Raw genomic sequence first — 11,841 nt, forward strand, 5'->3', positions numbered from 1 at the left:
ACAAGGCTAATTAATTATGATAATTTAATTAGCTAGGTTGGTAAACCTTTTCCCCAAAGATAAAGATAATTAAGGCCTACTACCAACAAAGAAAATAAAGTCGAAGGATTGGATAGAATATCTACCAAATGCAACTATGGATATGTCACAACATCATAATTCATTATGTTCTATGTAATCATCCAAATCTTCCCATAGTGGGAAGAAGATGATCCAAATTTAAATGAAAGGGAAGTTGCAAATGGGAGGGCTAAAAGTTCAAAACTTAAAAAATGGCATGATTTATCTTAAAATTTGGCATGATTTATCTTAAAATTTATCTCTAATAAATGGTTAGGCTATAATTCTATCGAGCCTATTAGGCCATTATTTGGCCCAAGGGGCATCAGGCTAGCCAAGTATAGCCCCCTATTAGCCCTTTTTGGGGCACAGCTCTACTATTGTTAATTCAAATTGAACAGCTAGGTTTGGAAACATTCAACGATTGTTTAATTAGCTTAACCAATAAATTTAAAGTAAAAATTTAACACTAATAAATTATTGAAGTAACATAGTTCCTTTGGTTGGAGATGATACATGTATTCGACCTAACATTGTTTCAATTAAAAATCATTTCTTGCAGGGCTATAAATCTGGATGGGGCTATGTTTAGCCCTTTCAGTTGGAGATAGTCTAAGGGTAATGCTAGGTAGACCAAATTTTAAAGTTTTAAACCATATTACAAACTGAATGATGTATTACCAATAGGAAATAAACATGCTAATTGATACTTAAGTTAATCCAATCATTAACAACCACACCATTTGGTTTACAAATTCAGTCTCCCTAGCATTTCTAAAATTTTATCTACAAGTTTAGTCTCCTTAGCATTACCCTTACTAATATTATGGCTTAGAAAAAGCAAAGTTATATTTCATAAGATTCACAGAAGTTTAGATGACAAACATATAGGATTGACGACTATGTTACTAATTATTTAGTTTTGTTTTCGCTTTAAAATAATGCAAATTTAGAATAATCATTCCCCTATTTCCTTACCTCTAACCGCTAGAAATCTTGGTAAAGGACAGTGTTCTTGAAGTGTGGCTATATCGTATTTCCTCATAGACACCTTTTAAAGGTGTTTATAGATTCTTAGGCACCAAATCAGAACACCACAAGCTAGTATTGCTTAACAGGCAGTTTCTAATGATCAGTTTTAGGCACCACAACGTGAACGGTGAAATAAGTCTCTTCGGTTCCAGAGACTATTTGAGTTATGTAACTCAGTTGGATCCCCCTAAAAGCCATATTGGCACCAGATCAAGGCTGAGGGTTACATATTTACCTTCATACTTTTACCGTTAGCCTATAATTAGTTATAATTAGATATCAAATTCATTACATAAAATTATTATATATCTTCCCTTATATATGTAAGTCAAAACCGACCTATCCATCCACAATTAACAAATAAAGGTATTAATTACCACTTGATTAGATTATTATCATCATTTTTATCATAAAGTAATGATCGACATATTAATATTTCTTTTATAAGATTGTGTATTAGATAATGGATAATGTGTGTTTCCCCACTTACGATTAATGAATTTTTACCGTCCGAGTATTATAATCGAAACTGTTCATCCTTTTTATCATTATTTAAAAATCATATTTGCAAAAATTATTCAATTTAGAGATCTTTTATTCATTCATATGCATAAGACAAATAAACGGTTCATCATGAGGATGCTACTTATTATTAAAATTGCTGATTGGTTTACAACATATAGATGACTATACAGATGACTAAACGATCTTCAAATTGAATGATTTTTACAGATATGATATATAGATGATTATAAAGAGAACGAATGATTCCGATTATAATGTTTGGATAGTAAAGGCTCATTAATCGTAAGTGGCGAGGTGGGGGGGGGGACAAATAAGTCATTTCATAGAGACACACAAGCATTATCCTTAAATAATTAAACAAATCCACTATTTGGATGATGGGGATGTAGATTAATTGGTTTCATATCCATACTCTTTATCCATTTGGCATCTAAAGTGGTAATCGTTGTCTACTCGTCCATATGATACCCGTAACGTTAAAGACATCTCACTTTTGAACGTTGAGTCATGGAAAAAAAAAAATACATATTTTGAGAAAATTATCGATGCCATGGTGTGGTGTAGATCAAGGAATCAAATTTTAATGCTAAATAAACTAAAATATGTTTTGAGTAAAACTTGTCCTCACAAACTAAATTGTAAGTGAAAGAAGTGAGAATGTGAAAATAATAAAGTCCCACATCAGTGATAGGAGAACCTTGCAATGGCTTATAAGAAGTTAGGTTACTCTCCATATAGCCAATTGGTTTTATGGTGTAATCCCAACTTTCTTCATGGTATCAGGTTAGCTCACTTATGAAACCCAACGGCTACACGTGTTCAACGTCACTTGTTTGTGTTGTCCACTTATTAGGCTTAATAATTTACCACACGTGAGGGGCGTATGAGAATGTGAGGACAAAGTTTCACATTGGTGAAGAACCAAACCATGCAACAACTTCTAAAAATTGAGATACTCTGTATATTACTAATTTGTTTTATGATGAAATCCCAAATTTCATCAGAGAATACCGAAAAGTTCATGCATACCAATCCTTCACTTTTACTCGATGTGAGATCTTTTGAGGCAATGCTATGTTTCCCTTTATTCTTAATAAGGACACCACTATTACAAGCTACATGTGCCCTAGTTTGCTTCTTGTTTGTATTGAGAATTTCACCTCGGCGTATCCTAGCGTACTTTTCTAGGATTGAGACCTCAAAACTATTTTTTATTTTTTGAACAAACGATATTATTGACACTAATTGGGAGGTGATGAGTTTAGCCTCATAATGAATTAGCAATAATGTGGCTCAAATTTGCCTTTAACAAGAATCGAATCCAAGTGATAGATTGTCTTAGTTGATAAAGCCCTATTCTTTAACATATTGTATCGTGAGTTCAGACTTTTCCCCTCTTCTATATCTTATAGCAATAATTGCATTGTTTGTAATAATAATGATAATAATAAAAATCTAAATATTTTTTTAGTACGTACGATATTATCTACACTAAAGGGTGGAGGAGTGTGCTAAACTTTACATTAGGCTATCCATAATAGTTTGGTTTGAATTCGCCTTTGGCACGAATCGACCTAAGATCTTTTAGTTACAAGCGAAAAGAAACACCATTAGACCGTAGTATTAGTTGCAAAAATCTTAATATTAACCTGCCAAAAATAATACAAGCATTTTGTAAAAATTCTATGTACACCTCCATGCTATTAAGAGTCCTTCCATCCAAATGGTTCTAAGATAAAAATAAAAAAATGCAAACTAACACAATAAAACCACGCACATTGTGGGCACTTTTTTTATTTTATTTAACTTTTTAAAAGGTCAAATGCTACTTCTTAAATTCGATCCTGCCACATATTTTTTTTAAAAGTATTGTTGGGTAAAGAGTTTAGAACTGAAATTTGGACCTCATAAGATAAGATAAAGTTAAGATTTATTTTAAAGTAAATGATAAAATTTGAAGGGTTTATTAAAGAGTGAGTTAGAGTGTATATTTTTTAAAGAGTTTTAATGAAACATTCCTGTTCATTTTTAACGAAAAAGATATTTTTATTCTAAAAAGTCACTCATGGTACTATTCACTTACAACATATTTTTATCATTTTAATTAAAATTCAAAATTTTCATACCATTTTCTTTAGTTTTTTTTATTTGTTAAAATAACATAAAAGTGTCAAATCACCTAGTGAATAACAGTATTTTTAAACAAAAATTTTACCAACTCCTTCGGAGATGCTCCATTTGACCACGGTCAAATAAGCATCTATGCACAGTCACCTAGCTACAAAGTTCCATGCTTTGCCTTTACGCACAAAACAGTTATCCAAACAAGAATTAATAATAGGTTTTGGAAGCTTGATATTTCGTTGAGATGGATTGTTTATTGATAGTTCTACAGGATCTCTGATTGCAATATAATATTATTATACAGAGGGCCAGGTGGCCAGGTGGCCAGGTGCACCCCTATATAGTTCAAGTCACTCACCAATTCATGGCAAGCCTTTTAGTTTTCTTGTAGTGTGTAGAACACAACACAGAAGAAAATTTCAAGATCACTATATATCTATACAGTATCATGGGTAGGTACGACTGTTATAAGAAGCCAGCCAGAGTTCCACGGACTAGGGAGCAAGTGGTGGATCTCTTCAATAGTTTTGACAAGGACGGCGACGGCATGCTGTCAAAAGAGGAGCTCAAGGCAGCGTTCAGGGAGCTCGGGTCGCGTTGGGGCGGTTTCAGGGCGAGGAGAGCTTTGAGTCATGCAGATGCCAACCATGACGGACTCATTTCTAAAGAGGAGATCAAAGACCTTGTCAACTATGCCCTAGAATGTGGGTATACGCTAAATTAATTATAGTACGTACTGGGTTATTAGTAGTTGCAGGCTTGTAGCTAAGGAAGGAGGTGATCGTGTGTTGCCCCTCTTATGTATGTAATGCTTATGTAATATAAAACAATTAAACAAGAAACCTTTCTTTGAGAGACTTGTACGCCTAAGAAGAACAATAGCAGCACCTGAGCCATATTACTGGGGACCAGAGCACCGTCACAAGGAACGGCGCCATAAACGCTCAACATCGTTGCCGACTGAGAAGTCGTAATACCACTAGCTAATCCACCATAATTTTTAGTCCGCATGTCTTACATATACATTCGACTATGCACGTATTTATTTATGTATGTATGTATATGCACACATATTATGCATTTAGCTCCCAAATCTAACCCTAGCTCGACTTGATTACTAACTCGAAATTCTAGTGTAATGTCTTTTTTTATATCCATTTCTTAAGAACAGAAAAACGAAAAGCACTTCATATGCCATGTTTATTTACACCAGTTATGTTAAAAAAATCAATTTCTTTAAAAGTTTCCTTTCGATAATGAAAATTAAAAATAAAATAAAAAATGCTTGTCTCCCTCTATTGGGGAACTCACTTGTACTCTCACTTACAATCAATGAACATTTCTTGTTCGAATATTATAATTATTTCTATCATCTAAAGATCATTTCTTAAAAAATTATTCAATTTGGAGATCTTTTAATCATTCATATGCATAAACAAATGGACGGCTCATCATGAGAATGTTATTTGTTTCAAAACTATTGATTAGTTTAACACGTAAGGAGGACTAATAGATCTCCAGATTGAATATTTTTTTGCTGATATGATCTTTAGATAATAATAAAGAGAATGATTCATATTAATGATGTTCAAATGATAAAAATTTATTAATCTTAAGTAGAGAGACAAATAAATTCCCTCCATGGAGTGACAAAAGCACTATCCTCCAAAAAAAACTTTTGATCCATGTGAATAAATTCTTCCCAGTTTTGGTACACACACAATCATAACATGGCTCCATTATCATATTATCATATCTGAAAAAAGAAAAAGTAGTGGGTGTATCTAGTATGACTGCATGCCTTCTGTTTGAAAGGCTAATTTCCTTTTACTCAATGAAGAAAGCTAAAACTAAAAGAGTAGGACATAGATTGTATTATAAAAGTTTAATGAGAGATGCGAATCATAGCGTATCCAAAGTAGTACTTCTGTTTTGTTTTCAAGGCAATTAAATTCTTACTGTCCGGTAAGGCAAGGAAAGGCTTTTTCCCCTAAGGGCGAACTTAACCGGGCATGGAAGGCAACTCTATCAAGTAAAGCTAGTCGTCAGTCAGGGTTGAGACAGTAAGGTCGTTCAGGCTTGCTTGAGACGGTAAAGTCGGGAAGGCCTCGTTCAAGTTCTATTCTCTATATGAGCTTCGGGTAACCAAATATGAACTGGTACCATGGGTGACGGCGAAAGAGGCACTTGTAACCGATAGCACTGGACTTGCTTACTCGAATTAGTCTTACTAACTATTCTCAAATAGAATGTGCTCTTGGGATAACAATAGGAAAATGAAAGTCTTGCTTGTACTGATCTTATTTCTAGTTAATAGCACCTTTCATGTGAAGACTAAAAAGCAACTAAGATAATAAGAGCTATAGCTAGATGATCATCTTCTATCTCTTGACCGGACTAGTCTCGTCCCATCTGGTTTGGCTGACATAGACAAAGGGTATCCTTCCGGGGTGAACGCGCTTGGTACGGTGAGTTGCTAGCTATGGCCCAATATAAAGCAATATGAATACGTTTTCTTACTGGGAGTCCGAATGAATGGATATTTTCTATTGATTATCCCACTCACTCTCTTTCTTACACTGACTTGTTAGCTATTTTGTTTGCAATTTACACTTTAAACTACTCAGCCAATAGGAAGAATGGAACAAAAAGGGAATCCAACTCGATTACAGGGCACTATAACTCGCGTAAAGGGGGATGAAAATGACTCTACTGAACAAGAAGAGGGCGAAGGATAGGTATTGTCAGTCATCTTTTCAAGTGTAAAAGAGACTTGTTGGCTTTACACCTATAACTTACTTGCCTTATATTACTCTTGCCCGGAGAGTTTATATTGGAAGAAAGCCTATACTTATATTTTTATATTCTACACTACCCAAAAAAATATTATCCATTTTTACGGGAAAGAGCTGAGAGGGAACTGGACGAAACTTACATGCAAGGAGACTTTAATTGGATCGCAAGGGGAAAGATATATAAAAATAGATAACAAAAAAGCTACTTCAACAGGGGAGAGAAAGAGGCTTGTTAAAGCTTGAAAACTGGTCGGATTAGGATAGTAAAGTAGGAGGACCAGTGCTGGCATCAGCCTTTGCCCGACCTGCTCGTTTCGTCCTATGGGCGAGCGTTCTCACTCCTCTTTCTAAAGGTTGGTATAAGATCTTGACTATTGGGATACCAATCATAGATAATACGCACATTTGCCCAAGAACAAGAAGAAAGGGAAATGGAGTAATTCCTCTTAGCCAGAGTGTGATCCTTTTTTGACAAAAGAACTTGTCTTTTAGACGTCAATGGTTTAGGATAGGTTTCCTGCCCCGTGAGGAAAAAACCTCATCAATAGGCAAGGCTATGCTTGGTGTAGCCTACTATACAAGGGCTTGGGGATAGTAGGCTCTGTTCTATCGAGGCAGATTGGATTGTACTGGGAAAGATATCCAACGGACTAGGTTCATGATTGAATATTCTGCTGGCGTCTCTACCTAATGACGAGGTGAACCCTTTGAGGGAGAGGCCTAAATTAGGATAGCCTTCAGGAATGAAAGTAAGTGCCCCTTTTATAAGAGCTGCTTCCGAACCGCTTTCCAAAGCAAAGGTAAACGACTAACTAAGCAAAGCACTAGGTACGGTCAGCCTTAGACAAGACAATCATTCACACCTTACTTTATCTATATTAACTTTTTCTATAGCCAGTCCTATTGAGTAAGGGAAGGGGTCGGTAGGCTCTCTATCTCAATCCGAGGAACTGAACTAGAGCTCAGGAAGAAGCCAGCCCTAAATCCGCTTATGATAACTTCACTTCACGATTGGACGGCTAAGCTAAGCACCAACTTCCGCAAGGACTGCCCTTAAGGATAGGAAGGCATTAGACTCTTCCGATTATGATACCCTTTATTTAATTTTATTAAATTTCGTATAAACATAGTCATATATTTTAACGCATTAACCCGGCAATCTCTGCCACTCTAAGTTATTAAGGAAAAAATCCAATCCTAAATCAATGAATGCCCAACTCGACAAAGAACATCCTGAGCAGTTACGGCAATTCACTCTTGGAGTTATGACAGTGCTTGTTATTTTCTTCCTTTTTCCGAAGCCTGTAAACCAGCTAAGAGACACTTTCATTGGGACCGTACCACTTGTGATTAGGAAATTCCTTCTGGAATCTTTAGTAATAGCCCTCCGGAGAATCTCTTGACTAGTAAATCAAGAAACTCATCACATCAGTGCCTTCTTGTGAGTGCTAGTCAGCTAATACGAGAGTCTGAGACACTTTTTTCCTTCTCGGTAAAAATAACATTTTTCTCCCAATTACCTAAAAAAAAAAAAAACAAAAACAATCATGAGCTTACATCGCATTAGTGGGAGAAATTTGGGAAATTTTATCTAAATCTATGTAATCTCTTTCTACCCTTAACTTAAATCTTAGATGTTAATTGTCTTTTTTACCCCATTGCATAATTATCATCAAGTACAAGATGAAATTAATAATAAAACTAAAATTTATCAATAAACCCACACACTATAATTAAACTCCACCATGACTCCTTGTTTATCTTATGTTCATTTCGGCTAAAACCCTATAACTTTTATAGAGATAAACAAGTTTTTTTCAGTCCAAGGAAAGTGCTTCTATCGTCTATGCAACATTAGTTGTTGATAAGGAGTTGCAACTTGACAAGGTGAAAGAAAAATGTTAGTTTCCAACTGCAAGCTTTCAGTGCACTTTGAGGCTGCTGAGGTGAGATTTCTTCAAGCATCGTGTAACACATAATTGAAAAGTTGGTGTTTGTGGAACTTTGGAAAGCAAAAAAAACATAAAAAAAAATTAAAAAAAAAAAAACCAAAGGGTACTCTCTCTTTCATTTCGCATGAATAGTCCCTTGCATGTCGATCAGTGCAAACCTTGCTCCGGAGGTACCCAAGTCCATTTCGAGATAAAGCCGCTCCACACCCCCCCCAACAAAAATGAAACACCCATTTGAGCTTCATCATTACTGCTTCCAACAACCATTGGTACTGTTAGACCTCTTGGCCGCCATCTCGGTCTTGCATGCTCCTTCTTCACGCCATTACACAACCCATTTCTTGAAAACTCCATTCGTATATTGAACATCCCTAAAGCATCAAACACTTAACAACTTAAATTTGATGCACAACTATTATAACTACTTGGTGTTGGTAATGAGAGAGAGAGAGATAGAGACCATGTGTATGTGTCGGGGATGGCGACCATGGAAACATGAAGGAGGTTGCATTTGCAGCCATGGGAAATGCTATAAATGGGTGTAAAGATCATTTTGCATTTTGAACTAGGTTTGAGAGGATAGTTTAGGTAATAACTCTGGGTTTAAAGAGATGTAATTCTTTAATAAAAATTAATATGGGTGTCGATAGTAAGTTGGGTGTAGAGAGAGGTTACATGGGTTCAAATAAAATTTCCCGAGAAATTTTTCATTATGATCGGAATACGGTGGTACATCACGTATTTTTATATAAATAGTGGGAAATTTTATTTTTTAAATTATTAACTTTTTAACACACATATCCCACTATTTCTATAGTGACATGTAATGTACCATCACGTATACTGATCACACTGAAAAATTTCTCGCATAGTGGGTCACTAAATCATCGGGTCAAATGTTCAAGACATTCACAAACGATATCATACACTACAAAGTCATCCCTCTAAACCTCATACCTTTCTCTCTGAACCTTCTCATCACTACAGCTCCACTGAACACATCGCTCACAAGGAATTCCCAGTTTCTGGTCTTAAAAAACCAATGTTTTCTCCAAGATTTTTGGATGCTGGGATTCTTCTCAATTACTTTTCTTATTGAACCAATCAGGTAAAAGAAACCAACTTGGAACAAGTTGTTTATCAGGCAGTAACAAATCTACAAAACGCTCATGCTATGTTCTTTCCCATTAACACATACACCCCGAGAATGACCCTAATGATATTGGGTTTCTTTTGATATAACGCGAGACCTAGCTCCAAGTCATGTAGGTTCATGAGAAGGACGTTTGTTTTCTACCATAAACAGAGGAGCACAAGGGGATGAAGCGGTAGCTTGATCCAATGCTTAAAAGATTAGTGTGTATAGTGACCCATCCTGATGTTTCCACTATACTAGTGAAGTCGTCAGCAATCCAATATACCCTATCATAGTGGTCAGGATCTAGAGGGACACCAGGTCGACAAGGGCAAGGTGTTTTAATAAATGTATTCTAATAAATGTATCTGGTAAAAGGCCTAGACTGACCTGTTTCTACCTCTTTTAGCCTCATTTTCGGACAAGACCAAGTAATCGTCAACAGATAAGGGATTCTTATCCCCCATCATAAAAGCACCAATTATTTCCTCATCTTTTTCCAAGTTATGCTTTGAACATCGAGAGCTCAATTCCTCTTCATCCTCAATGGCATCATCAGATGATGTGCCCAAATCTATTACAGGAGGCAGACCACTATACCAACCCTCTTGGGTCGGTATGTTTAAGTCCCTCCTAGACCAATGAGTAAGTCCTCACCCAGAGCGTGTTGAAATGGTATCAGACTTTATGTTTTAGGTAGATTAACAAACAAAGATTGAAACTTTAAACCAGAAAATCTATGCAGAGAAGGAAGAACACTAAGGAAATGAGAATGTTCAATATTTTTTCTATGTAAAAAACTTAGAGAATACAAGCCTATATTCTTTTAATCAGTCAAATGCTCAGATCCTATTTTTCAGGGATCAATGACTCATCTTCAGCTATTAAGGCCATTGAAGGCTACGATCCTTCCACTTGGAGGAGTATCAGATAACACAGTACATCCCAAACAGATAAGAATAACAGTTGTGTAGGTTTCTAAAACAGGAAATAAAACTAGCCGTTACAAGTTTAAAGCTATTTCTAAAAAAGGCAAGTTCTTCATCTCTTTGAATTCTTCATTCTCTTCACTTTCAATCTGCAGGATTGTCATATGCAGGTTGATTTAAGCTTAGTATGAAGTTTAATTCTCAACAGCCTATCCTAAGCTGCTTACTGGCTTAACTCCAACCCTCAATCTCAATTGATTAAATCTGTCCTTTGGCAAAGCCTTTGTAAAAATGTTTGCAAGTTGTTCTTCACTTCTGCAAAATTGCAAATCAATCACACCCTCTTATAGAGTTTCCCTTATGAAATGATACCTTCGGTTTATATGTCTAGTTCTCTGATGAAAAACTAGATTCTTAGCTATAGATATAGTTGACATATTATCACATAACAAAGGTGTTGCCTCAGTTTGCATCTTCCCAAAATCATCAAAAACAAACCTCAACCAAATGGAATGTGCTATTGCCTCAGATGCTGAGACATACTTAGCTTCAGTAGTTGATAGTGCAACTGTGTTTTGTTTCACAGATGCCCAAGAAAATGCTTCACTGCCAAAGCTAAATGCATAACCAGAGGTGCTTCTACTATCATCTTCACTTTTTGCCCAATCTGCATCACATAATCCAATGAGAATTGCAGACTTGTCCTTCACATACTCAAGGCCATAGTTAAGGGTCCCTTGCACATATCTTAGTACCTTTCGTGCAACCCCCAGATGCTTCTTGGTAGGACTATTCATGAACCTTGATAGAAAACTTGCAACATACATTAGATCCAGTCTAGTTGATGTTAAATACAGTAAACTTCCCATTATTTTTCTATAAAGTCCTTCATCAGCCAATTCACTCCCATCCACTTTCTTAAGTTTTTCACCAGTGGGCAAGGGAATAGATACTGGTTTGCAATCTTTAAGTCCAAATTTCACAAGTAGAGAATTGGCATACTTACTTTGATGGTTGAATACTCCTTGATCAGTTTGTAGTATCCTCATGCCCAAGAAATGATGTAGAAGTCTAAGATCTGACATTTCATATCTCTGCATCATCTCTCTTTTGAACTTAGTAAGTATTTTCTCACTACTTCCAGTGTAGACAATGTCATCAAAGGTTTGGTAAACTAACCTTATAGACTCCTTCTCTTACTACAAGAAAAGTTAACAATAATATCTAATGTTAGTTGGACAAAATGAGATGGATAAAACCTTATCAGTGGCTAAGGGGTGGATATTGTT

This window comes from the organism of the source record quoted next, unplaced genomic scaffold (assembly GCF_019419815.1).
Source record: "Pyrus x bretschneideri cultivar Hongxiangsu unplaced genomic scaffold, Pyrus_bretschneideri_v1 Contig15, whole genome shotgun sequence".
In the NCBI taxonomy this organism is placed as follows: Eukaryota; Viridiplantae; Streptophyta; class Magnoliopsida; order Rosales; family Rosaceae; genus Pyrus; species Pyrus x bretschneideri.